The following is a 24,824-nucleotide window of genomic DNA, read 5'->3' as shown; positions in this document are numbered from 1 at the left end:
TGTTTTTTGGTTTAACTTTTTCACCTTTTAGAGGTTTAAGATTCAAGATTTTTTTCTTTTTACTTTTAAAAATATTTTATTTGAGGAAACACTCTAGTGATTATGTCTTCCACAGAAACGAAAGTCTCTCAAAGACAGAAAATAGTGGATGTATCTATTATCTTAGTCTGAGGATCCTCTACTCAAAAGCAGGCACTGTATGAAAATACCTTTGTGGTATGTAAGGCCCAACTCCAAATTTTGTTCACAAATTGTTTTAGCACAATTTTCACCTATCCAGATGGAAAATATCAAATGGTGTGTGACCTCTCCTCTGGAAGATTTTGCCCAACTTCACCAAGCTATTTCTCTCTTCTCTTCAGCCTCAACTCGTGCTATAAATTTTAATCTGGTATTTCGTCCATGTGGTCTTCAAACCTTCAGACTACTAGACTTTCTGAAGCGCAGTAGTTAGGCAGAAGCCAGGGCTTCCCTCAACCCCTCTGATCAGTGTAAACTCTGGCTCAGATACTGAAGAAGCATGTTGTTCAGCTGAGGCAGGTTCTTTGGGTTGGGGTGCATTTTGGTATAGGAAATAAATTGGCGAGGCGACTCAATTCTACCTTGGTCAGAGAACGTGTAATAGTAGGTGCTCTGTGTGCCAGGAAATGTTAGCAAGTCTTCAGGGATTGCGCTCTTCTGAGCGTCCATCAATCCACTCAACACTAATCCAACTGACCGAGAAAGCTGCCGGAAGCTCGGGGCTGGGACTGCATAGCTTGATGGGGTGAAGGAGCTTGGTTCTCAAACAGGGCAGACCGAATCTCTACAAAGGGCAGCGACTCTTCCAAGCCTACCACCATAACCAAAGGCCTATCCCAGTGGTTCCAAGAATCAAAAGCCTCAAAGCACGGAGTTAGTGCTTCCAGAAGATCTGGAGAGAGAAGCAGCACTGGACACACACTTTGCAGACTTCTCGTTCTCAGGAGTCGCTAGAGCTGGAGAAACGTTATGTCTTGGCCATCCAGTTCTCTTGGTATGTCGGCCTGGACTGCCCCTTTTTCTATAGACCCCTTGCTAGAACGTCAGCCAGGCCTGACGTTGCGGGTTCAGGCTCCCAAGAAATTTTTACGTGTGTGTTAGTTTGGGGGCTGCTTGGTTGGATTTTTTCAATCAAGGCTAGTGTTCTACCACTCAAACCACAACTCCATTTTTGGGTGTTTTTGCTCCTTAATTGGAGACTAGAGTCTCACAGATTTTTCTGCCAAGGTTAGCTTTGAACCACGATCCTTAGATCTCAACCTCCTGAGTAGTGACGATTAAAGATATGAGACATCAACATCCAGCAAAGATGCATTAAGTTTTTATTTTCACTTAGACTTTACTGCATATACTTTGCATGGCATTCTGACTTTCCCTGCTTAAACTCTGTACCTCTTATTGGTCCAAAGGATCAAGGAATTGTGGCTGTCAGAAATATACCATTTTTTTCTCCACTAACTGAACATTCTTAGTGTCTTTCCCAGATACTTAGCACTGGGCTACTCTATGTTACTGAACTGTTGAGTGTTGGGTACCAAATGGAAAACACATTTAAAACTCTCTTCTGAGTAAATGCGGGACTCATATTAATATGGGTTTTCTTGCAAACAGATGACTATTTATCCAAGAATGATCAAATGGAAGAATGAATCTCTAGCATCTTCACCACAAAGCAGGGCAACTATATATGTAAACTCCAGAATGTTTTGTGAGATCTGAATGAATTAGCTCCAAGCTAGTGCCATGATTTTCTGGACTTCTCCTTGTTGGACATCTTGCTTCACTCGTATTACAGGCTCTTCATAAAAACAGTTTCTCAATAAATCATTACACAAAAGCCATTGTTGCAATGTGAGATTTTAGGGAACCCTAGCTCAATCTAGGTAGAATACAATCCATTCTAAAGAATTACCATACTCTTGATATCCCACATGACACAAGCAGATTATATCTATGGAAAATTGAAATACTAGACACTTTTCTGATTGTAACACAATACAAGAACATGTCTTTATCTGTGTGGGGATGAATCCAAAATTTATAGATAGAATATAAAATGTGTATCTGTCTTCAGGAAACTTCATTTTTCCCAACGTGTGTGATGGTGATGATAATAGTCCTATTAAAATATTTATGAAGTGTGAATGAGTTACTACAGGCAATGCCAAGTAGGAAACTACTCACATATGGTGAGTATTCAGTGAATGTTTGAAAAGATATATGATAATATTTTAGAGCCATTTCTGGTAGTTTATGATATTGTTAGATCTGGAAGAAAAATGGCAGTGTAAATATAAATGAGTTAATAAAAACAACCATCTTTCTTTCTAGAGTAAGTCATGATTTAGAAGAAAAATTCACTAACGCTGAAGACAAAAAAATGCATCTGCAAATTATTCCTAGTATGATTAAAGCTCTAAATAAGATTGAAATGACAACAAACCAATCATAGAGAACATCAGAATAATGTAGTGTCAGTTACATTACTCCAGATGAGAAAAAATGAGATCAACAGCACTGGAAGGTCTTGAAGAATAATTTTACATTATCTGAATTGGTTCATTTTCCAAGTAGGCACATCCTAGCTCCAAGAGACAATGAAACTTCTCCCAAAGGCCTAGGTTGAATAAACATAACGTCCAAGATCTTACAGCATACTCCCCAAGGGTTGTGTATAGCTTGTTTCACACAGCAAAGTCTGAGTCTGATTTAGGTACAGCCAGTAAAGCTCTGAGAGATTGGACACAACTGAGATTTGTCCCCAGAAGGGAGGGAAAAACTGAGCATACCCTATCTCCCCCCCCCACCTCAGAGTCTCACTGCATTGCCCAAGGGATTTGTTTCTGTCTCACCTGACGTAGAAAATTGGTGATGATATAGTTCTTAAGAGAACAAGAGCTTAGGTGGAGAGTGTGAATAGGAGACTAGATACTTGAAGAGACTAGATACCTGTGGAAACCATATATTGTTGGAGACTAGGATTCAAGTCCTAGAATCTGTAGGCAGAGTGATAAGGGAAGTTATTTCCTAGACAAAGCCGGTCTTTAAAGGAGGGAATGTTTTTCTGTACAGGTGCAGAGTCTCAAGCAGAGATGTTCTTCACAAGAAGAATCAGGAAATTTAAATACTATCAAAAGAACAAGAATAAATGTTGGTTAACTGACAAGAACTTTAAAAAATAAATTTTTAAACTCAGTGAGTTACAAGAGAACATAACTAATTATTTTTGTCTTTTTTTATTGTGAAAATACTGTACAGAGGGGTTACAATTACATGGGCAAGATAATGAGTACATTTCTTATCAAGCATTGTAGCCTCTTCTTTTGTTTCCCCTTCCTATCCTGACCTCCCCCGCCCCACCTAACCCTCCTTCCCCCCGCCAAAGTTGTAAAGTTCGTTTATAACTAAAATTTTTTAAGAAAATTACACACAAACCACATAAGAAAATTTAAAAAGAGATAGAAATAATGAAGACTGAAACATTTTGGAAGTGAAAATGACCTATAGACAGATTAAAGCTTTCTACAGGGGTTTAATTGTAAACATGATGAAGACAAAAACAACCAATGAACTTAAAGACAGGTCATATGAAGTTATTTTCAGAAGTAGTAAAAGAAAATAAAATGCATAAAAAGATAATAAGAAGAAAAGAAACCTAAGACGATTATGGGACAGCACCAAGCATACATTGTACACATGTAAAGGTCCAAGAAAGAGAAGACAAAATGAAAGTGGGAAAAGCTTATCTAAAAGTAATGTCAGATCTTTGAGCTCATTTTGATTAGCATCATTTTATATAGTCATATGTACATAGCTATTGAGCTTTGTGATCTAGACATATACTAATTATTAAAAGGGAGGGAAACTATGGAGGCTATGTTTCTTTGGGTCTGGCTTACTTCACTTAACATAATTTTTTCCAAGTCTTTCCATTTCCTTATGAATAGGGTGATGTCATTCTTTCTGATGAAGTATTGCTTTTCTTTCTTTGTTTTTGTTTCTGTTTTTTTTAATGTACTGTGTGAAGTTCTTTCTTCCTATTTTTTTTTCTCCCTCTTTTATCACTGTGATCACTGTTTTTGATTTTGGTATCCTGTGTCTTGTATATACGTTTATCTGATTTGGGGACGGGAAGAATAACAAAATGGTGAGAAAAAGGACAATGGGTGGAACAATCCAACAGTGATACTCACACAAGGCACTATGTTGGAAATACAGTTTAGAACTTGTGGGGGGATTTGAGGGAGAAAATGGGAGAAAACAAGGGAGGGGGGTAACAGTGTTCGACAAAAAATGCACTCATTACCATACTCATGTAACTGTAACCCCTTTGACAATAAAATTAAATTAAATAAGAGTGATATCAGAAAGCACCTCAAAGTTAATAAGGAAAAAGGATTCTTCTCAGGGTTCATAGAACTTTAAAATAGCAGTGGTGGAACAGGATAGCTTAAGGAAACAGGAAAACTTAAGGAAATTGAGGGTAATTTAAGGAAACTGAGGCCTGGTGAGGGCAACTCAAAAATATCGTATTTAGAAACTTAGAAATGCTGTCTTTGCTTTAAAGAGAGACAACAGCATGCATTCCTTCCTGAGGGATGCATTTATGTGTGCCTTAAGCCACCTTCCCCAAAATGCAGATAGCAGGGTGCCTCTTTATTTCAAGGGTAAGGATCTGCTTTATGGCAGGATATATTCTTACCTGGAAACTCAGAAAATAACACCAGATATGGTCAGAGCATAGACAAAGAACCCAGCTTTGCATAACTTTGAAGCCAGACCCCCTTCTTTACCATATAAATACTCCAAAAGCCCAAGGACCTGTGTGTCTCTCCCTATAACAATACCCACACTCTATTAGAGTGTGCCCCTGCCCGCCCGCCTGTGTATGTTTACTTGTCTGCTTATTTACTTAATAAAACTCTGCCAAGTTTTCTTAGTATTATGACTTGTCCAGAAATTCGTATATTGCGATCAAAGTCAAGTGAAGTTGAGTGAAGCGTTCCTACATTTAAAGGGAAGCTTTCACTAAACCTCAACTCTGTCTGGTGACAGTAGGAAGAACTTTAAGAAGTTTATTTTGTGACATCTATAATTACATTGTCAAAAGTCAAGGGCAAAGACAGTTTTGAAGATAGCAAGAAAAGACTGACTGATCATGTAAAGTGAGCTGTAGTACGACTATTAGTGAACTTCTTCACAGAAACTTCTCTACTGATAGAAGGAAATGGGAAGATATATGAAAACTTCTGAAACAATAGAATCTTTAAAAATGAAAAAAAAATCACAAAAGAACATCCTAGATTTACATCTCAAGTAACTTGAAAGACAAGAATAAGTTAAGGTCAAAGTTAGCAGAGAGAAGAAAAGAGTAAAAACTACAGAGGGAATAATAAAAATAGAGACAATAAAATAATTTTCCAGATAAATCTGAGTTATGTTTTGAATAAAATTGATGAACCATTAACTATCACAGAAATAGAATCAGGTCATGAGTGTTAGTATTATCCCCACCTTTGGTCCTCAAATCTACCCAGACCTGAGCTCCTCCTTGACCTAGAGTTCCCACCACTCCTTCTGTCTGCACAGACCTACTATGCAGACACCTACCTCACTACCTGCCCCCAGAGCCTTCTGCCATTAGGATAGGGACCAATACCATGTGCTCCCTCTCTCAGGAAATATGGCCTCTCTAATAAACTTTATAATGATCTTTCTCCTGTGCCTGCTTGCCTCAATGTTGTCCCTCGGGATGGACATGAAGGATTACAATGACACCCTTACAAACAATTATATATCAACAAATTAGATGATAACCTAGAAGTGCTCAGTCCTACCCAGACTGCATTATGACCAGATAGATTATTTGACAAAACCAATAAGGATATAAAGATGTTAAACCACTAACCAAGAGCTTCCCAACAAAGAAAAGCTCAAGGTCAGATGGTTTTACGGGTAAATTCTACCAAATATTTAAAGATAAACTATTATCAATGCTTTCTACATTCTTCCCCAGATTTGAGAATGGATACTCCCAAACTCCTTTTATGAAGCCAGAATTACCTTAATATCAAGACAGATAAGACATTACAAGATAATTACAGGCCATACTTCTGATGAACACAGGTACAAAAATCCCCAATTAAAAAAAAAACAAAACTAACAAGCTAAATTGAATACTAGTGGCTCACATCTGTAATCCTAGTTACTCAAAAGTCTGAGATGTGAGGGTTGTGGTTCCAAGAAGTCCAGGCAGGAAAGTCTATGAGACTCTTACCTCCAGTTAATTACCATCGAGCTGGAAGTGGAACTGTGGCTTATGTGGTAAAGTACCAGCTTTAGGTAGGGAATAGTGTTCAAGTCTCTGATTTTGAGCCCTAGCACTAATAAGATAATAAGTACCAATAAGAGTAAATCTGAAGCTGAATCCAGTAACAAATAAAAATGATCATACATAACGAGTAAGTGGGCTTTGATAGTTAATTAATAAATTGAAAACACACGATAGTCTCATAAGTGTGAAAAAGGAAACTGACATAATATAACATCCTTTCATAAGAATAGAAACTCTCAGTAAATAGGTATGGGAAATTTTTATGTCAATATAACAAAGTACAATGATGGGAAGCTCCATAGTGAAAAACTGTTATCTCTGTAGTCTGTATAAGGGCCTTAGTTGATATTTTCTTTTCTTTCCATCTTTATTCTTTAAAAAAATTTACAGTACTGGGGCTTGAACTCAGGACATGGGCACTGTTCCTGAGCTGTTTTGCTCAAAGCTATTGCTCTAGTACATGAGCCACAGCTTCTAGTTTCCACTTTTTGGAAGTTCATTGGAGATATGAGTCTCATAGACTTTTCTGCCTGAGCTGGCTTCAAACTGAGATCCCCAGCACTCAGCATCCTGAGTATCTAGGATTACAGGTGTGTGTTAATGTTGTCCAGCTCCTTCTTCCTACTTCTATTCAGCAGAGCAATGTTAACCTTAGCCAGAGTAATTCACCAAGAGAAAGAAACAAATGACTTCCAAATTAAAATGGAGGAAATAAAATTATCTTTTTTTTACAATGACACAATTTTTTTTTAAATTTAATTTAATTTTATTTGTGAACATACTGTACAGAGGAGTTACAGTTACATGGGCAGGATAATGCGTACATTTCTTACCAAGCATTGCAGCCTCCTCCTTTGTTTATCCTTCACATCCCTTCCCAGCCTCTCCCCTCCCCCCCTAATCCCAATCCTTCTCCTTCCCCCCCCCTCCTCCCCCCCCCCCCCCCCCCGCACCAACGTTGTAAAGCTCGTTTTGGACATGACAACTTGTACTTCTCATTGTTGCAACAGGATACAATGACACAATTTTTTAATATAGAAAAATCTCACAGACTCCAGAAAGTTTACAGCTAGTAAATACAGTTAAGTTTCATGATACAAATGCAACATAAAATCAGTTGCATTTTTAAATTCTCACAACAAGCTCTTTGGTGAAGAATTTTCAATGCAATCCCATTTATAATAAAGTCAGAAATAGGAATGAAGATATATTATTTTACTTCATATAGTCAACAGATCAAATGCAAGCTACATCAATTTATATAATTTCTTTCATAAAAATAGAAGAGAAAACCTTAATAAAAGACCATAGTAGCTAGGGAGAGTTTGGGAAAAAGAAAATCAGGAGGCATATTTCCCAGTTTTAAAACATTTATATAGCTATAGTAATTAAAGCAGGAGGTCTATCTACATACATATAAGGAGAAGTGAAATAGAACAGAGTTCAGAATGAAATGCAAGCAGAAATGGCTAACAGATCTTTGATAATCATGTCAAGAATACACAATGGGACACTTGACAGTCTATTTATAAAGAAAGACTGAGGAAATTGGATATCCATATGCAGAAATTCAAGTCTATGTTACATCACACAATCAATGCAAAATGAATTGAAAATGTAAATCTGAGTTCTGGAATCATGAGAGTGTTAGAAGAAAGCATAGGGGAAAAATCTTCTCAACCTAGGGCTTATTATTCATTTTTTAAAATTTGAACCAAAAGCACAGCATCAAAACTGAATTAACCAAGTGGGACAATATCAAACTAAAAACTCCACAAGCAAAGAAAACAACAGAAGGACAGAATGGGCAGAATGGGAGGGAACATCTAGATTTATCTGATAAGGGGTTGATATTCAAAATACATAAGGGTATCAGACAACTCCATATTAAAACAAAAATAAGAACCATAATTTATAAATGGAATCTGACAGGGATGCTATGTAGCTCAGGTTGGCTTTGAACCTGCTGTGCATAGTCATAGTCAAGACATTCAGTAACCAGTGAGAACATAAACATGTTCTCAACATCACGAATCACTGCGGAAATGCTAATTAAAACCAGAATGAAATATTCTAGAGAGAGATGGTGGGGGAAGAGGAAGGAGAGTGTTATGAAGAGAGCAATATGAGAGAAACAGAGAGAGACAAAGGGTCAGAGAAAGAGGAGACGACCTGGTGGTGAGAATGTAGAGAGGAAGTTTTAACCTGCCCAGTCCAGTTGGGATGTACATTCCAATATGCATATTTTGAGATTACACAAAAAATTAAAAGTAGAACTCCCAGATCACTCACTAATGCCATTTCTGAATATATTTGATTCAAAACAATTAATAGCAATATTCTCAAAATTAATCTGCATTACCATCTCCATTAAGACATTATTGAAAACAAATAGCAACAATGGCATCTATGCACATCCTCCTTTGGCCTCCAGGATGGGAATGACTAGATTCCTATATAATATATCATGTCCCAGTGGGTATGCATATATATATGTATGTATAGATATAAATCATTCAGTGTGTTTACTTGTAAATTAATTGTTAGTTTGCATTTGGGAGGAAAAGGCACATAAAAGGTAGAACAATAGTGAACAAATACAACAGTAATACTCACCATGTGGAAAATGAGCTGGATATTTTGTGGGTGGGGACAGAAGGAAAAAACCAGGAGAGAGAGAGAGCAAAGGAAGGGGAAACATGGTTCAAAAAGGATTGTACTTGGGCTGGGAAGTTGGCTCAGTGGTAGAGCAATTGCCTTGCATGCCTGAGGCCCTGGGTTCGATTCCTCAGCACCACATAAGCAAAAAGAAAAAAGCCGGAAGTGGCGCTGTGGCTCAAGTGGTAGAGCACTAGCCTTGAGCTGAAGAGCTGAGGGACAGCACCCAGGCCCAGAGTCCAGGCCCCACAACCAGACCCCCCCACCCCAAAAAAAAAAAAAAAGAATTGTACTCATTACTCGTTACCTGATTTATGTAACTATGACCCTTTGTATATCAATTCTACAATAACAATAAAAAAGGAAAAAAAAGACATTACTGAAATTAGAAATGATATGTAAACCACCGGTTCACTGACAGATGAATAAACATATGTACTATATACATACTATGGAATATTCAACTATTTTATTTTATTTATTTTAGAGTGCTGGCGTTTGAAATCAGAGCCTCACACTAGGTGTGATAAGAGCCCTACCACTTGAACTATAAAAACCACCTTTTTTTTTCTTTATTGATTTTTCTAATACAGTTCTGGTCTAATGGGGCTGGCCTTGGATCCTCGTATGTTTTCCATGTAGCTTGAATTACTATAGACGTGAACTTCTACACATAGTTTATTTGCTGAGAGGGGGCCCAGACTGTGGTCCTCCCAATCGCTGCCTATTGAATAACTGGGATTATCGGCATTAGCCATTGCACTCAACTGATACATTCATCTTTTAAAAGAAGGAAATCCTTATACCTTATGTCACAAAATGGGTGAAGCAGGATGACACTATGCTAACTGAAATAAAACATGCACAGAAGGACCACATTTTACTTAATTCCACTTAACCTGAGTTATCTAGAATTGTCAGATGCACAGGAATGGTGCAGAAGGGGGCCAGAGGAGCGGGGAAGAGAGTGGTTCTTTAAGAGGCATGAGATTGAGTTTATGTAAATTGAGTACATATAAAGATCTTCTGTACAACTTTGTCCTGATCATTCACTGCATTGTGCATTTAAAGTTTGTTGAGGGAAGAATTCATGTGACGTGTTCTTACCCCCAACCCTGAAAAAAATGTAAATAAAAAATATAAAGAGTCACTGAGAATTGCAGAACTAAGTACAGAATACTATCCAAATGTTTCTAAGTTGGTTAAGAAAAAGTGTGTTCTGCCTTGTGCCTGTTGCTCACACAGGTAATCCTAGCTACTCAGGAGGCTGAGACCTGCAGGAATGTGGTTTGAAGCCAACCCAGGAAGAAATATCTCTCAGACTCTACTTAGCTAGTAAAAAGTTAGAGAGGTATGGCTTAAGTTGGTAAAGTATCAGCTATCAGCAAGTAAACTAAGTAAGAGTGTGACCTTCTGAGTTCAAGCCCTGGAGCCAGCATGGGCATGTGCATGTAAAACACACACAGACACATAGACAGACACAGACACAGATGCACACACATATACAATGTTCATTCAAGTCAGGTAAACTTTAGCATCTGACATGTATAGTTACCTTGTGAAGAAATATGTTTGCTTTCTTGAGTAATTTTATGTTCTTCATTGGTTTTGAGACCTGACAGTAAGTTCTCTGAAGAAATTCAGGACAAAGTTAATGTTTTCTCCTACATGTGCATCCACTGTAACTTCATCTAACAATAAGTAAAATTTATGTTAATAAACCATATTTTTACTTATCAAGAAATCTGAAGATTAATCTACTGACAAACATAGCTAGTTAATAAAGAAACTATCTGCCTATACAAACATTACTGGGTTAAATAAACAATTTTAGAATGGTGTTTATACTGATTTGCATTTTTAGAATTAGAAAAACCATTGCAATTTCTTCTTTTTATTTCAGCTGTCTGAGCTCCTATGCTTAATAATTCCAAGCCTGTTAACTTTTGTTGTTGCATGTAGTTCTTTAAATAGTTTTAATTGGTCATCATTTTGATAAAGAACATTTTGGCATTCTATGATTGAAAGTCACAATAATAATACAGAATATAATTCATTTGTACTTATAAGGAATTTATGATCACTTTGCTAATTTGTAGGCTTTTTCCCCTAATTCACTGTTTAATTATTTTGTGCAAAGTTATACTTAGGTTAGTAATGATTATGACAGTTTCATTGCAAATGTACTTTACATTTTTATTGCATTTTTCATGTCAGACTTTTCTTTCATTTGTATTAATTTTTAGAGGCATAAGACATTTCAGCTTCTATGATGGTATATAATTCTTACTTTAATTTAAAAGATCTTTTATCATCTACTTTATGAATAGTAACCGAATGGTGCATTTTAGGAGTTAATGTTAAAGATCACAAAAGTACTTCAGGAGTAAGACATGAATCTTCACTACTCCTTTCTTAGGATGAAGTTAAGTCTCTTTTAAGACTGTGTCCTGTAAGGTTTATCAGTTATAGTTCATATCCTGTAGTGGTCAGGTAAGGAGTATGCCTTCAATTTGTTCTGTCTCCTCTGCCTCACTCAACGTTTCTGTCATCCCTACCATTTCCTTCCACAATAGATTAATAACCTGTAAACTTTTGTGTTTTCTGGAAAAACAAGTTGAGAAAGAAGAGCTTCAAGCTGGGGTTTGGGGGCTGCTCATTTACGATTCTGATGCAAATGGGAGACATTGCTAATGCTGAGTGGCTTAGTGACAATATTGGACTTCACAGACACATAGACTGGTCCCTGTATGGAAATATGAGTCAGCAATGCAAATAGAAATTTAAGTACTGGTATAAAGTGTTGAGATATACAATTGTCATTACAAGTATCGGGACAATGTAAATGCTAATAAGTATGAAGTACTCTGACTTTATTTTTTGGCATAGTGACATTTGAGATCAAATCTTCATACTTGCTAGGCAGTTCCTTTGCTATGATCTTAGCTTTTTTTCACTATGATTAATAAAAATGGTACCTTTTGTTTTGAGATAGAGCCTTGCTTTTTGTTTTAGGCCATAATTCTCTAATTTATGCTTCTCATGTAGAAGGTACATACTGTCATGCTCAATTGTTATTAGTTGAAATGTGTTCTTGAGAACTTTTGTACAAGGTGGCCTAGAACTGTGATCTTCCTGGCTTTCACCTCCCAAATAGCCAAGATTATAAAGCTGAACCACCAAACTCTGTCAGGATGGCTTTTGTCAATCACACTGAGGTTTTTGTTTTGTTTTGTTTTGTTGCTGATTTTAGGATTTGAACTCAAGGCCTTAAACTCTTGCTCATCTTGCTCTCTCATTGCTGGATTCTGTCATTTGAGCTAGTTATAGTAGTAGCTATTTAACTGGAAGTAGAGCCTCATGGATTTTCTGCCTAAAATGACTTGGACAGTGATCCTCAGATTTTAGCCTTTAGAATAGCTAGGAAACAATTCTGAAAGATGAGGACAAAACAAGTCTGGAAATACATATGTATAAACATCTATCAGAAAATACCAAAACCAATGGTTTTCCTACTACGCTGTATTTCTGTTACCTAAGAGTCAGCATAGCCATCTATCTCCATTCTTGTATCTAGGCAGAGAAAAATTCGGGCCAGATTTAAACCGCAGTGATTAAAATAGAAAAGACTATTAGGAAAGACACATGTCAGATCCAGTCACTCCCCTGAATATGCCACATAAAGCAACATGATGAAGGGCAGAGAGGTGAAATAAAAATAAAAATAAATCTATTGCATACCATGAGTATGCCATGGGAAGGAGGCATTTTAGTTCATTTGCAATAATTTTTGGAGTTTAGACATGCAGCATTGTGGAAGCCCAAGGAAATCCTCAAGTTAATAGCAACATGATGTGTGAAAAGGCTTCAGCGCTTCAGTGTGAGGCAATATAATTACATATGTCTAAGGACCAAGAATTGGACCAACAGGGACCCACCTTGTTGCTCACAGTGCAACAATTCCAGAGTATATATTCTGTATGCTGAAGTCTGTCGTATATATATAGACGACTTCCATTTCAATATTGAGCTTATGTATTATTAATATCTCTCCAGAGAAACAAGTGTGTATATCTGGTATGTGTGTTAACTATTGATAATCAGAAATTAGTTTATGTGATGATGGAGACAGAGAAGTTCCACAATCAAGGTCTAGAGTATCTAAGTCAGCCTAGGAACCCAGTGTTGTTTAGAAACCTGACCAGAGAGCTGATGGATCAGATATGAATCCAAATCTGAAGGACTGAGAGTAAGCATCAGGTAGGGAAGTAGAAAATTGATGTTTCTATTCATCCATGTAAAGCATGAACTCTTCTTTTCTTTTGACTTTATGGATTGGATGAAAACCACCTACCTTGAGAGGCTGTCTGATTTAGTCCTTCTAAGGAGGCATATGCTAATCTCTTCCACAAATACTTTGCAAACACACGGGGAATAATGTTCATGCAGATACTGAAGCATTTCATGGTCTTATTCTAGTTAGCATGTAAAAGCAAACATCACAGACTAAAAGTAACCAATTTTATCTTTGTACCCTGCTGCAAATGTTAAATAGAAAAAGAAGGTCTTTTCTGGACCCCAGTAGAGGAGTGAGGTGATAGGACAACCTATCACTGGAGCATTAGAGAGGATTTAGCCCAAGGTTCTCAGATCTATTTTTGTGTGATGAAAACCATCAATGCCCTCAGCTGAGAGAAGACACACTTAAATGAGAATTTGGGCAAATACTAGACACTGAGTGTAGATCAGTTTGAAAATGAAAAAGCCATGGAGGCAGCAGGTAAAGGAAGCTCTCAGATTCCTGTGCATTTTACTTCCAGAATTTCCATCAGGTTCTCATTGAGAAGAGCCTAGAAGACACCTTTGAGACTCTGATAGAAGGAGGAAAAATGTAATATATACTGACAACACTTGCTACCCCAAAATACTATTGTGCATAAATCTGCCTGTTTGATGGTCTTAATATCTGATTTCTGAAGAACCCAAACTGTGATAGGGCTTTTGTACATAACTATTCCCTAGGCATGGGACATTAAAAAAATACTGTTGTGGTAGAGAGAAGGCCATATCAGAGCCTGGGGAGGGCATTCGGTCACATTCAGCCCCCTCTAATTGTTACCTTTCAAGTCTCAGAGGGAGGAGGTAAGATTTGGGCCAGTCAGTTTTCATGGACAGGCACAAGAGATTGAAATTTAAATTAAGAGATTACAGAAGGCTTCCTTCCTTCCATAGTCTGCTATTTTTTTTCTTTTTCTTTTTATTGTGAAAATACGGTACAGAGGGGTTACAATTACATAGGCAAGATAACAAGTACATTTCTTATCAAGCTTTGTAGCCTCCTCCTTTGTTTCCTTCCCATCCCTTCTCATCCTCCCTCCGCGCCCCACCCAATCCTCCCCCCCCCCTCCCCCGCCCCCCCCACCAAAGTTGTAAAGTTCGATTTCGACATAACGACATCTCATTGTTGCGATGGGTCCTTCTCATTGTTGCAATGGGTCCACCTGTATCCCTATTTAAACGATTTGTTTTTCCCTTTCCCCTCCACAAATTATACCAACAACAAATACAGTGAAAGCAGGGGTTATACTGTGGGGGAAGGACATACAAAGCAGCAAAGAAATAATCTTATAAATGTGTTAGAAACAATCGCATGAAAGAAAAAAAACATTTGAATACATAGCTTAGGGTTCATTTCCCTAACATCACCTTATCTGACCTTTGCTGCTTGACTCAGACATATATTAGATATTGCAAATAAAGGAAACCATGGAACCTATGTTTCTTTGGGCCTGGCTTGCTTCACTTAATATAATTTTTTCCAAGTCTTTCCATTTCCTAACAAATGGGGCAATGTCATTCTTTCTGATGGAGGCATAGAATTCCATTGTGTATATATACCACATTTTCTTAATCCATTCATCTACTGAGGGGCATCTGCTGGATTTCAAGACAGATCAAGATGCATCTGTACTCAAAAACTGACATTATAAATTGAAAGCCATTTGTATGACTGCGTAATGATGCTTTCTGAGAGGAATACTTAAATTTCAGAAAGGAGAATAAGCCAGGGGCATAGGAGAAATTTGAGCCCTCAGTACCTCAACTTCTCTAAACAATAAATGCAGCACAGGCCTTAGGTCAGATTAACATAACACCAAACAACGCTACCTTATTAGCTAATATTGGCTTAATTTCAATAAAAAATGAGAAGGCATGGTGAAAGAGAAAAAAAACACAGCCTGAATAGATAAATCAAGTATTGAAGCCAGACAGAGATGATATTGATGGTGAATTTAACAGATGGGAAAGTTAACTGTGAGGGATATTATATCTATAATGGAAAATAGATGGATAATTTAGGCAAAGCAATGGAGACTCCAAGAGTTAATAAAAAGAAAGTGCCAGAAATAAAAGAAATATCTCTGGGCATTTAGCTCAATGGTAGAGTGCTTGCCTATCATAAGGCTCAGGGTTTGATCTACGATACAAGGAAAATATATATTTTACATAGGCATATATGGTAATTGAAATGAAGAATACTTTTGATGGGTTCATTAGAAGACTAGATATGGCCAAAGGGAGAAATATCAAAGAACTCTAAGACAAGTCAATAGAAACTTACCAAATTGAAATCCAGAGTGAAAATTAATAATTAGAAAGAACAAACAGAAAAGAACACTCAAAGACTCAGAGCTAGATTCCCAATTGTAAAATGCACAACTGCAGTGCTAGGAAGAATGGGGTAGGAAATATATTTTGATTAATAATAGCCATGAACTTTCCCAAATGGATAGATAATAAACATCAAGCCCTCCAGCCAGGACTCTCAAACCAAACCAAAGAAACAAAGCATAATAAACATCATATTCCTTCATGAAAACTAAACTCAGACTTAAAATATAGAAAACCAAAGTCAGAAATCGTGAAATTAAGCATAAGGGGGTAAAATAATTTTTTAATTAAAAAAAGATAAGAGATCCATCAGACTTTTCATCAGCAAGAAACAAAACAAAAGCAAACAATCAAACTAGAATTCCATATTCAATTAAATTACTTCAACATCAATACTTTCTCAGAATAAAAACTGAGGTAATACATGGAGAAAAGAAGAAAATAATTCTTCAGGAAGCAGGAAAATAAAATGGCCCCAAACTGAGATGTATGCAAAGAGAGAATTTCATACAAGGAATAAATGAAAGTCAAATGAAATCTTTCACTTAGTTTATTTGAAATGTATCTCAAATGCAACTATATTCTAGTACAGTATATTGATGTACTTTAGAACACGGATAAATGAATGGGTGATATGAATGTCATAAGGATGAGGGAGGGAAGAGCAGAGACTATTCTCAGATAGTAATATCACCGTAGGTAAGATGCTATTTGAAGAAAATCAAAGATTAGTTTTAAGTATATAATGGGAATGCAAAGGCAACCACTAAGAAAAAATTGTAAAATTATATTCGATATGATACAAAAGTAACTAAAATGGAATAACCCATGACAAATAAAACTAGAAAGACATTAAAATGGGAAAGAAACAAAGAAAATGCAATTTATAAAAAATAGTTAATATATTTGGTTGAAATAATCCTGCCATTTAAGCAATCACTATAAATAGTAATTAATTCAATATATGAAATGAAAGACATGAGTGACAGTAGATTTAAGAGAAAGGAGCAAAGTCTACAAGAAACTTATTTTAAATTTAAAGGTGAAGGTCAGTTTGAAATGAAGTAATAAGAGCTACATCATGCTAACAAGTAAACAAAAGAAAGCTGTGATAGCCATATCAATTTTATATAAGACAGAAACAAGAAAATGTATCACCAGGAATTGAGGGTACATTGCAGGAATTGAAGGTGCATTGCATAATGATACAAAGCTATCTTTCAAAGAACTCGACAATCTCTCATGTGTAAAATCTAACAACACATTATCAAAATGTGAGATGAAATCTGATCAATTAGGAGGGAAAACAGAAAAAAAAACACAAGTAGAATTAACATTTTTCCATCTGGTATTGGTAGAGTAAGTAGGTATCAAATCAGTTAAGATATTGTTATTGTTGTCCTGACCATGTCTACTCAATGTATTTGAGATTTATAGAATAAGCCAGTCAGGAACAGTGGGGTATACACTGTTTTCAAGTTCACATGAACACTCACTAAAACAGACCAAATTGTGAGCAAAGAAAATCCATGTGTCAACAAATGAAAAAATTATAAATCTTAAAAAGTATGTTCTTAGTAGAAAGAAACTAGAAGTCAGTAGCAGAAAGTGAACCAAAATCCCCCTAAACATTCTGTCCAATTCTAAATAACATATGGTTCAAATACAGTGTCTCAAGAGAAAGTTGAAAGTAATTTGATCTAAAAGGAAATAAAACTGACATCATAATTTGTGTGATTCAAAGAAAGTAGTCCACAGAAGAAAACTCATGACAAGAAGTATGTATATTAGAAAAAAGACCTCTAAAATGTAATTAAAGATAGAATATAAATATGTAGGAATGTCTACGTTCAACAATTTACCTTAGGAAATTAGAGGAAGATGAGCAGCATAAGTTTAAAGCTTGAAGACTAAAGAATATGATAAAGAACTGAAATCAACAAAATGAAATGCCAGCACTTTGAATGATTAAAATGGAACATAATCTATCCAGACAAAGAGAAAAGATCTATGAAGGATGCTTCATCATTCCTGGTTTCATGGATGTTAAAAGGAAAATAAAGGAACATTTTATAAACATTTCTATGTCTATAACATTCATAGCTCGCACCAAATGCATCGGGAGACAGTAATAGCTGATATACAATGGTCAAGGCCAGAGGAACCACTATGGTGATAAAACCACACTGCTAGTTGTGCAGCCTACATGTGAAATGGTGTGAACTGTGTTGAACTGCTGTGGTCATCCCAGTGAAATCTAAGGAAAACACCAAACAAACACCAGTTGCTGGGCCTTCTATCCTCTCAATAGCTCTGTATGTACTATGTCTAGTGTTAACATGTTATTAGACATTAAGAAAGGTTTCAAATATGATCAGATTCAAGAGAAAATGAAGTAGTAATGGAAAATCCATAGTAAATTTCAATACTAAAATGTCAGCTAAGTACTTGAAGATAAGTATATTTGCATGTTAAATTCATCAGAGGAAATGTAGACACATGATGAAAGAATTTGGATGATGAGGATAAAGGTGATGATATGGTGATGGTGATGATGATGATGATGGTGATGATGATGATGATGATGATGATGATGATGATGATGATGATGACAATGTTGACGATGATAACACCTTCTACCACACAGGGTATTCCTTTCTTACTAAGCATTTAATGTAGATGTAAAATGAAAAAAAAATTATGATGAGCTGAAACCGAGCTTTAGTAAAAATTTTATTTAGCCAAGCTCTTCTACCTTTGTTCAAATGACTTAAGTTTTGATTGAGGCCCTGGTGAGTCTCTGTCTCCTAAACTTGAGAGGACCATGGGAGACCCATTGCCTTTTATCAGATGATCTTAGGCAGCTCTCAGGTCTCCATACAACTTCTTATACCTGCAAAAGCATTCCAGAAGATATGCATTGTGGGCCCACTAAACACAAGTCCTTCCTACTTTGGTTTCTGTCTTACAAGCCTGCATGCTGGGTGGAAGATTTATTATGCATTTCACAAGTGCATTTGTTTTCTAATGCCACTATAACAAATTACCATGCGTTTAGAAGATTGACGCATACACATTTGCTGTGCTAGTTCCAAGGGCATAAAATATAATGTGGCCTGTATTTCTGCTTCATAGTATACCTATCTGCTTCATATCTGCTTGGCCCAAAGGATGCTTTACTTTTTTCTAATTTACTCCCTTAAATAGTTGGCAGAATTCAGTCTCATGTGGATTAAAGGCAGGTCTTCTTGCTGCTTCTTGTCTGAAGATCATTCAGAGATTTTGGAGATTACCTTGTATCACCTGACCCCAATACACTTTCAACATCTTCAAAGCCAGCGAAAGTCATCCTAGACCTGTGCACACCTCTGTCTCCCCAGCTTGATCTTTGTGTCACCTATCTTTAGATGAGATAGTCCTCAAGCTTTAGATCTTTTTGAAGTGTCAGAGAACTGAAGGCACATACTCCAACTTTTCCTTCTAATTCTCTTTTCTAGACTAAAAATACCTTAACTTTAGGTCTTTTTGCTGTCTATATGGGCTGAGGATCACCCAAATTGTCAAATGTTCTCCTATGTATCTTCCTCCTCTTGCATTTTACTACATAAGCAGCAAGAAGGAAACAGGTTGTCCTTCAACAAATATCTTCAACTAAGCATCCGAGTTCCTTGCTGGCTTCATAGGCTGGCTTCCCACAGTCCTATAAGGCACATTTCCAGAGACTTGGTCCTGAAGTAGAGCAAGTGGCCTTGTCTCTTACTTCTAGTGACATGTCCTTCACTTTGTTTCCAGCTCTCACCAGAAACATTTTAATATCTGCACTTCAGTTTTAGAAATACATGCAGTATTATATATATGTATATATACATGGATTTCAGTTTTAGAAATATATGTAGTATTATTTATTCTGTATTCAGTAAAATATAGACTTTTCCATAATAGTCTTCAAAATTCTTCCCCAATTCCCAATTGCAAAACCAATTCCTTAGATTTGTGCATTTATTTTATTAGCACCCTATTCTCTCAGAAACAATTTTTCCCCTCAGAAACAATTATTTTTTCCCTTGACTGTGAAAAAGTTACCACAAAATTTAGTGGCTTCTCTGACCTTTACTTATTAAATTATAGGTTCAGGCAAAGGGTGACTCAGTCAGGTCTCCTTTGGGTTTTACAGGGTCTTAACCAAGGTGATTTCTGGGCCTCTTCCTTTGCTACTTCCAAGTTCATTACAGTTGGTGGCAGAATTGAATCCTTGTGATAGTAGGTATGAGATCACCGCTTTCCAGCCTTCAGTCGTATGTGGGTATTCTTAAAGCCACCTCCATTCCTTGACTTGAGGCTCCTTTTTCCATCTGCAAATTCAGTAAGAGTGATCAAAGTCAAGTGCTTTCTGTGTCTGAAAAACATCTATTCTTCCACCTTACTTCCCCATCTTCCTTTTTTGCAATGTTTCTGGAATAGGCTTTACTGGCTTGTAATTTTTGAGTCAGTTGGGGCTTAATCTGGATCATTCAGGCTGATCTTCCTGCCTTAAGGTTGCTGTATGTATAAACCCCATTTCATAGGCAAAGCACCTTTCTAGTAGCCCTGCAGTATGTTTGAGTTGACAATCAAGAGGTTGGAAGTGCAAACTGGAGGCATTTTTGGAAGCTACCACGTGGTGAAACCCTTCACTTTCCTTTTCTAGCCTCTTTTGCTGGCATAGAGTTAAGCACATATGTCATGACTAAAATAGAACACATATTTGAGGTTGATCAAGATGTCTCCTTTGACTAACCCATCTTATTTACTAATGTCTTTTGCTAAAACTCACATAGTTTTTTTTTTTTAGGACATAACCCAATTCAGAATTCATGTTCATCGTTGGCAAATGGCCCTGGATGAGTAAATAACTGTTCATAATTCCCTCACTGCTTAACAGGAAAAAATATCCTCTCTTCTGTGGAATTTATTTCAGCTAGGTTTTTGTGACCTTATGTAGTTTATTTCCATGATTTCAGAGTGATTGAGAGCCTTTAAAATGAGAGTTTTTCTGTTTTATTTGACATTTGTCAAAGTTAATGGGAAGTATTCCTTCTTGGCCACACACTGTGTCCTACAGGGAAGGATTTTCTTGGAATCCCACTTCCACTCCAGCTAACTAGGGCAGGTCTTTGAATACTGACTAGCAAAATAACTTGAGGGTGACTCTTAACCTAGTTCTGAAACTTTCCTTCTAAATATAACTTTCTTTTAAGTATTAAGGGCATCTATGAATAATCCTTTTTATTACTAAAGTGACTAATGAATGTTAGGCCCACTGAGCTTTCTTTTTCCTCTCTCTGCTGCTGTTCTTTTTTTTTCCTTCTACTTCTATGTCCTGGTAGAGTTTTAATCATAGAAGTTACAGAATAACCTCCTAACGACTCCCCCTGGCAGTTAAAGTACATCCTTCATTTTCACAAGTTTTCCAATGTAGTTTTACTTTTTTTAGTTCAACCAGAGAAATGAGGATGTATTAAGACATACTGAAGGAAAGAAGTTTTGGCTGGAGGAAAAGGTATGTTAATGCTGTTTGAATATTTCACAAAAGGTTTTTCAAACTCTGGGTTTCAGCTGGGCGCCAGTGGCTTCACCTTGAACTAAAGAGCCAGCATCCAAGCTGAGTTCAAGCCCCACTCTGACAAAACAACAACAACAACAACAACAGAAAAAAAATGAACTCTGGGTTTCTTCTTAGTGTAAAATTCTAGGACTACTGGAAACTAATTGCATGAAGTTAAACTTATGATGAAAATAATAACATAATAAGAAAAACTTCCCAGTGGAATTTTGTTCTTTCTGCTACTGGAATTACCAACTAATTGTCAAATTGTCTTCACCCATGTATGGCATTGACTAGAGAATAACACCAGCTGATTTTTGTATGTGTTTCCAATCAAATATTTTATGACCTGATTAGGCAGGGGGTGATGTAAAGAAAAGACAGAAGTTTGAATTGATTGCAGGTAGGGAAGAGGAAGAAATAGAATAATTAATTATTGCTTAAAACAGTAGCGATTTATTGAATATATATTCACATTTATACGTATATATTTATTTATCCTTTATATATACCTGGATAAATATATAAATATATACATGGATAAATATATATGAGAATATGCATATAAGCACACATTTGCACATGTGTATAATCTATTTTCTATATGTACAGGTAATCAATATTTCCATGTTCTTGCCAATCTGCTTTTCCTCCCACATCATTACATAAAGATCAATAACCTGACTTTAATGACAATGAAATACTTTATTAAATCTGTTACAATTTATGGGAGAAACTGACTTCAATTGAACATTTAGACTAAGTCTAATTTTCTCTTTTATAAGAAAAGGTGAAAATTGATTGACGTTTTAGAGATCTCAGTTCCCTTAGCTCTCCTCTTGACAGTGCATGGAATCCTTTCAAACTGCATTTCCCAAGGGTATTATAATGAAGTATTTTCACATCTCGTTAATGCTTTAAAAAATAGGCTGTCTGAAAGCTAAAGAATTCTTTGAATGACATGGAAATGGCAGGCCTTAGAAGAATGTACCTAGAGCTGACTAGGTACAGGAACAACAGAGTATTCCTCATGCCCAGGGAGTAGCTATTTTCTTGGTTGGAAACACCAGCCACACATGAAAAAGCCATTGAGCCTATTTATTTCCTGCTAAAGTTTGTATGTATTTTGATTCTTTCCCTCAGGCTTCTATGTTGGCAACCTGGCCCTCAGTGTGGTAATATTTGAAGGGGGTAGAGCCTTTAAAAAGTAAGTAGGGGACTAGGAAGGTAGCTCAGTAGTAGAATGCTTGCCTTGCATGCACAAAGCCCTGGGTTTGATTCCTCAGCACCACATAAGCAGAAAAACCTGGAAGTGGTGCCATGGCTCAAGTGCTAGAGCGCTAGCCTTGAGCTGAAGAGCTGAGGGACAGAGCCCAGGCCCAGAGTTCAGGCCTCATGACAGATAAAAAAAAGTAAGTAGGGCAGACACTGAGTTGTTAGATTACTAGAAGGACTGCCTTGGAAGTAGTTCATGCTGGTTTTGTAGAGTTTGCTCTCTGAGAGCAAGTTGTTATAAGAGAACAAGCCTCTCTCCTCAATCCCTTTGGCTTCCTGTCTTGTCAGGTTATCTCTCCCTTTCCCAGGGTTTCTTAGATGCAATCTGCCCTTGGACCTTCAGGGGTCACCTGATCTTGAAGTTTCATCCTCCAGAAGCATAAGCTAACCCTCCCTTCTTTATACATGATCTTATTCCATGTGTATTGTTATAGCTACAGAAAATGGACTCATTAATTTAGGATTTAGAAAAATTACCTTTGGGCTGCAAAATGATTTCTTTTATTTTTTTTGTTGTGAAAAATTGAACAGAGGGGTTACAATTACATGGGTAAGATAATGAGTACATTTCTTACCAAGCATTGTAGCCTCCTCCTTTGTTTCCCCTTCCCATCCCTTCCAAGCTTCCCCCCCCAATCCTCTCCCCACCCCCCCACCAAAGTTGTAAAGTTCGTTTTCGACATGACAACTTATACTTCTCATTGTTGCAACGGGTCCACTTGTATCCTTATTTAAATGACTTGTTTTTCCCCTTCCCCTCCAAAAATTATACCGACATCAAATACAGTGAAAGCAGGGGTTATACTGTGGGGAAGGGGCATACAAAGCAACAACGAAATAATTATATAAATGCATTAGAAACAAATGCATGAAAGAAAAAAACATTTAAATACATATCTTAGGGTTCATTTTCCTAACATCACCTAATCTGACCTTTTCTGCTTGACTCATACATATACTAACTATTGCAAATGAGGGAAACCATGGGACCTATATTCCTTTGGGCTTGGCTTACTTCACTTAATATAATTTCTTTCAAGCCTTTCTATTTCCTAACAAATGGGGCAATGTCATTCTTTCTGAAGGAGGCATAGAATTCCATTGTGTATATATACCACATTTTCTTTCTTTTTTTTTTAAATTTAATTTTATTTTATTTGAGAACATACTGTACAGAGGGGTTACAATTACATGGGCAGGATAATGCATACATTTCTTACCAAGCATTGCAGCCTCCTCCTTTGTTTACCCTTCACCTCCCTTCCCAGCCTCCCCCTTCCCCCCCCACCCAATCATACCCCCCTCCCCCCCACACCGACATTGTAAAGCTGGTTTTGACATGACATTTTGTACTTCTCATTGTTGCAACAGGTCCACCTGAATCCTTAAACGACTTGTTTGTCCCCATCTCCTCCACATGTTATACTGACATCAAATATAGTGAAAGCAGGGGTTACACTGTGGGGGAGGGACATACAAAGCAACAAAGAAATAATCTTATAAATGCGTTAGAAACACATGCATGAAAGAAACAAAAACATTAAAATACATATTTGAGGGTTCGTTTTCCTAACATCTATACCACATTTTCTTGATCCATTCATCTACTGAGGGGCATCTGGGTTGGTTCCATATCTTAGCTATAGTAAATAATACTGCAATAAACATAGTCGTGCTGTAGCTTTAGTGTGGTCTTGTTTGTAAACATTTGGGTAAATGCCCAAATGTGGGATTGCTGGGTCATAGGGGAGCTCTATGTGGAGTCTTTTGAGGAACCTACATACTGCTTTCCAAAGTGGTTGAACAAGTTTACACTCCCACCAACAATGAAGTAAGGTTCCCTTCTGTCCACATCCCCTCCAGCATCTGTTGTTATTAGAGTTCTTGATTTGCAAAATGATTTTTAAACACTAGGGACTTTTCCCTGCATTTTCATAAAACCATATTATCACCACTGAAAAGAGCATTTCCTATTAGATTACTGATCTCTTGATTTAATACCAGGAAAAGTTTTGGTGATGACTGAAAGCTCCAGCCCAGAAGACCACATGGACACCAAATCCTGTACAGTAAAGTTTATTGTCATCAAGCTGACAAGGCTGTGCCTTTGGGGCTAGGCCCAACCCTTGTCTTTGTGCAAAGAGGCTATCTTTATAATAGAAGTAGGGAGTACTACTGGGACCAAAGATAGCATGCAGGCAGGGAGGGATTTATTGATTGCAACAGCTGCAGTTCTGTTTAGGTGGAAGGCATTCAGCTGCTGCAGCTGTAAGATTTCAG

The 24,824-nt window shown here is 36.9% G+C and overlaps 1 pseudogene; it reads right to left on the bottom strand.

The window, feature by feature from the left end:
- Positions 1 to 453: 453 nt before the first annotated feature.
- The window catches only part of LOC122121227, a 50,169-nt pseudogene continuing 25,798 nt past the window's right edge, over positions 454 to 24,824 (bottom strand).

The sequence above is a fragment of the Dipodomys spectabilis genome, unplaced genomic scaffold, assembly GCF_019054845.1.
Source record: "Dipodomys spectabilis isolate Male_0828 unplaced genomic scaffold, ASM1905484v1 ptg000187l, whole genome shotgun sequence".
Taxonomy (NCBI): Eukaryota; Metazoa; Chordata; class Mammalia; order Rodentia; family Heteromyidae; genus Dipodomys; species Dipodomys spectabilis.
Note: the sequence above shows the minus strand (reverse complement) of the source record. Positions and strands in the feature narration are given on the sequence as shown.